This window comes from Cupressus sempervirens, chromosome 6, assembly GCF_028749045.1.
Source record: "Cupressus sempervirens isolate cs-2001-9-10 chromosome 6, ASM2874904v1, whole genome shotgun sequence".
Classification (NCBI taxonomy): domain Eukaryota; kingdom Viridiplantae; phylum Streptophyta; class Pinopsida; order Cupressales; family Cupressaceae; genus Cupressus; species Cupressus sempervirens.
In genome coordinates this window covers 230,821,972-230,826,951 of record NC_143123.1, presented here as the reverse complement: position 1 = coordinate 230,826,951, position 4,980 = coordinate 230,821,972, and positions in this window count along the sequence as shown.

Here is a 4,980-nt window from a genome sequence, read left to right as displayed (position 1 = left end):
GATAGTGAAAAGGGATATCATCATCTTTAGAGTGACCAACGTGGTCAAAGCCATCAATAGACTCATGAGTACCTTTGATAGGAAAACCATTTTTAATAGGAGCACTTGAAGCTTGAGCACAATTTTGAAGTGGACATGGAGAAGTAGAACATGAGGGGATACTTTGATCTTGACAAGTAGCTTTGGATAGCATATGAAGAGAACTTTTCTCATAATTTTTAGTAAGCTCAAGGGAGATAATGGAAGTGGTATCTTCATCATACTTAGGAGGTGGACAAGATATAGGATATGGAGGGGAAAAATCTTGAAAGAGATGAAAGGGTGCTTGATCTTGATCTTTCTTAACATTTATAGCTTTTTCATTTTGAGAGTCCTCTTGACATGGAGCCACTTCTGAGGACAAGGGAGAATGAAGAGTGAATGGAGTAGTGCTTGGATTAGGCATAGTAGTGCATGAAGGTTGAGGATGTTTAGGATTAGTAGCATGGAAAAGGTTTGCAACCAAGTGAAGGTTAGCTTGAGTTTATTTTAGAGGTAGCCCTTGAGGATACACGTAGTCAATGTGGAAAGCATTAGGTTCCTTTTTTGATACAGGCATGTTGGAAAGCTTTGAAGTGTTGGGAGATGCATGAGTGTTGGAAGAAGTGGAAGATGTAATAGAGCCGCTACTAGACATAGGTTCATTAATGTAATCTTGCTCAAGAAAAGTATCCTCATCGCATGAATCATTAGAGGTATCAATAATTCCATTATCAATAAGATCTTGGATTTTATGTTTTAGCTCAATGCAATCTGAAGTACTATGCTCATTATGTTGATGATAAGCACAATAGATATCCAAGAATGGGTTTCCATATGAGCTAGACTTTGGTAACACGATGATCTTATTGCTAAGAAGTTTTTGCAAAGTGTCATCATAAGAATCTTCCAAGGGAGAAAAATTTCTATTAGAAGTATGTCCAGAGTCCTTTTGTTGTTTCTCAAGTGAATGGTATGCATCCATGTCTTCATCATTAGCTTGGTCAAAGATAGGTCCATCATGATATCTTGGAATAGGCTCAAAGTAGGTATCACTTTCTTTCTCTCTAAGGAGGTCTTTAGATCTAAAAGATGAAGACATTTGATGTCTTGAAGTAGAGCATGTAGACCTCGAAGAAGATGAACCATGTGTATGTAAAGGTCTTAAGGGAGAATTATTTAAGAATGCAATCTTCTCCTCTAACCTTTTCTCAAGTTTAGATTTCATTTCTATCATGTGCTTAGAGAGATGAAGGTAAGAAAGATCATTTGTCTCTTCTAGTTCTTTGTATTGTGCATATAGATCTTGAAACTCTTTAGTGACATGGAGGATATCATGATCATCTAGATTTGGCCGAGATTTGATAGCACAAGCTTTGAATGCCATAGTTTTAGATGCAAAACCAAGCATAAAAGAGCCTAGAAGATAACATGATGTTGAAACTATAGGAGGTAGAGTGTTCACTTGCCAAGATAGTAGAGAGAGATTAAAGCGACTTGTCAAACAATATGTCCAAGAAACTTACGACATGAATGACTCAAGTCAATAGCTAGGCAAGATGCCCAAATAGCCAAATAGATAGAGCAAGCAGGGTGACAAGTGAACAACTCTCCAACCCAAGAGTGTAGTCAAGAAATCAAGGCAACCATTGCAACAAAAATATAACTAGCAAGTGGACATAGACCATGAAGATAGAAAGACCAAGAGTACCAAGACCAAAGAGTTACTTTAAGCATGTTCAAGAACTAGAGACATAAAAAATAAAAATCAAATGATGAGAATCCCCTTAGCAAGCAACACAAGAAAATGTTTGCATTTGATGTTTTGACTTGGTTGACAAAGTTTGACAATAGTTGATAGCAGAGCAAGTTTGATGTTCAAAAGAAATTTCTTTCCAAGCAAGATAGTGACACATGGAGTAGTCTTCAAACAATCAAGCAAGGGAAAAAGCAACCTTGCATGATACAAGCATATGTGAGGTCTTAAAAGAAAGCCATATAACTATCATCATGTGTATGTTCCAAAGATTTCCACAAGTCTAGCACATTCGAGAACACATCAAGCAATATCTACCTAAAGGACATGGTTCATTACTCAACAACTTGGCCCACGCTTGATGCTCCTTTGCCTCATACCAAGTGGTTTCCCACAAGAGATATTGGCTTTGTCATGGAAATTCCATAAGCATAACCAAGGGAACACATATGGTGAGTGTAAATCTTGCGGTGATCCGGGTAGTCCACTAGGATCAATCCTTGCACCAAGAAGTTGAGTGGGTAAAAAGGGTAGTTACTAACTTAGGGTGTTTAGATAGGGCTTCTGTTCATAGTGTTCCTCTTGCTCCCAATTACGGGACACCTCACCTTGCGATGAGTAACCGATCTCGCGACCACAAGAGTACTTTAAGCATTCTTGCCTAGTGATCTCCCTATGGTCGAAATCCCATAAGTGATCACACTAGGTGAAGACAAACACTATGTCTACCAAGGTTTTGTGTCCTTGATAGCCTTGAGTTTATAGTGGGTTGGAAGAGCCGGGTAATTTTCTTGTCCCCACTTGGGTCGTTCCTCTCAGGTTGTCCGAGAGCAGGCCCTCTAAAGGATTCTAACTACACAAAGAGTGGCAACTTTCGAAAGTCAAGATTTCTGATTCACCATAAGGGTGAAGAGCATACTCTCCTATTCCAATTTTTTTCTCCCAAACACGCTGGGAAGATTCAATTACCTCTTACTCTTGAAACCAAATGGTAAGTCAAGATTTCTGATTCACCACAAGGGTGAAGAGCATACTGTCCTATCACCAAAAGATCCCAATTGTAAGTTTTAATGTGCCTAAAAATAAACAATTAGTATATGCCAAAAATGTAAAAGTAAAAAAAAAGTAAAATTGGGTTTTTATGTGTTGGGCAACCCTGCAAACAATCATTAGTAGCCCTTGTGCATTTGAAGCTTTGACATGTGTTCTTTTTATGCAATGTTTCATTTTTTTTTACAAGGATGGCAACCTGCAATCAAATTTTTTTAGCACCACAAGTTAGTGTGAAACAAAATAAAATACTACAATAAAAAGTGGTTAGTTTCCTCAAATATCCAAGTTATCTTCCAATCAAGTGTATGCAAAGAAAGTGCAAACTAATCACAAATGCTCTCATTTTTACTCTTTGCTTTTGACCTAGTCAACAAGATTAGACTTTTTTGCTATTATTTTGGATCCAAAAATAGAAATGAAAAGAAGATACCCTGACTAAAAATTAGAGAGCTTTCCAAAAATGCAAGAAATTCAAAAAAATCTCTTCATTTGTGCCCTAGAGACTAATTTTGTCAAAATAGGCCAGATTTATCAAATCGGGTTTTTGATCCCTAATATGACCTCAAAATTCAAAAAAAAAAGATAATATCCCTCTTATAATTCAATAAAATTTCTAAAAATGTATGTTTTTTTGAAAAATGCGCTGATTTGTGATAAAAAATGGCTTTTTATGAAAAAAAAAGAAAAAATCATAACTCTCGCAAATCATGTCAAAATGCTTTGAAAATCGGACTGAAACATTTTGAACACACACCCAACTTGCAAAAAAATTTCAGAACCAAAATCCAAGTGGTTTAAAAGATATGATCAAATCTTTAAACCAACTAGATTTTTGGCCTTCAAACCAATCTACTTATGGGTTGACCTTAAAACCAAAGTGATAATTCTACAAAAGAACTTGATTAGATCCAATATGCCACTATAAAAAATAGAGATGAAAAATAAAATCAAATGGAGCTAAAAACTTGATTCAAGCCCCACGGTGGGCACCAAAAATGTACACTCGAAAGTGTCTCACTCTAAACCCTTCTATCCAAACGATTCCATGAGTTTGAAATGCTTGGATGCTGGCTTAGAGCTCCCCATCCACAGAGTGCAAGAGAGTATATTTCAAGAATAAGAAGGCTCTCAGATGAGCCTTAGAGATACTCTTCTTGCTAGTAAACCATGCAATGGGAGGTTCCAAAGATAAGCTGCAAGAATGCAAATGTCCCAAGGAGTTCCTCAAGAATGCAATGCAAATGAAGATTAAGCTAGAATGAGATGCAAAGGGGAGCTATGCTAAAACATGTATGAGAGTGTTACAGTCCAACTATTAAGCTATGTGAGATTAAGTTACATGTAAAAATGAAAGCTAAGCTAAGCTAGAATGCCATGATGCCATGGATGAGAGAATGTAGACAAGAAATAGAAGTTCTCCACAAAGCTCCAAAGAAATCTGTTAGAAAACCTGCAGCATAACAATATTAAAAAATGAGGGTTGATCGAGGGGGAAAGCTCTCTCCCTTTTAAAGATGTATGGATGGTAGAGATCAAGATGAAGGTGGTGGATGATCAACTGTGGAATTCAAAAAGAGGAGTGATCCAGTGATCCATGTGCACACACAAGTCAACCAATAGAATATAAGTTGACTTGTCATATAAGAAAAAAGTCACAAAAGCCTTTTCTTTTAATTGTAAAATAGAAAAAGGACTTTATGTGTGCACTTTAAGTGGGTTAGAAGAATGGGGTCTTTTATTTAATTAAAAGGGGACATGTTCTTTTAATCAAATAATGAACTTAGGATAGCATAGTCAAACTATAGGTTATAATCAAATAAATTGATTATTAGCAATTTGGTCTAGGTAAATGATTAAATTAAATTAGCCAAAATGCTAAGAAGGGGGTTAATAGTCTAGATGACCATTTTTAGGTGATTACACCAGTCACAAAGTTTCACGAAAAAGTTGGAAAGCACGAGGATGCAAGAAGATGAAACTGTTAGACCATATGCTTAGAGGGTAATAAAGGTTGTTACTAGCATCAAGAATATAGGTGGAGTCATTATAGGAAATGAAATAATTGCAAAGATCTTGAGATCCTTGACCCTAGTATGTGACAATAAAATCATGATAAATGAGGAGATCCTACCACTCACAAAGGGATTCATAAG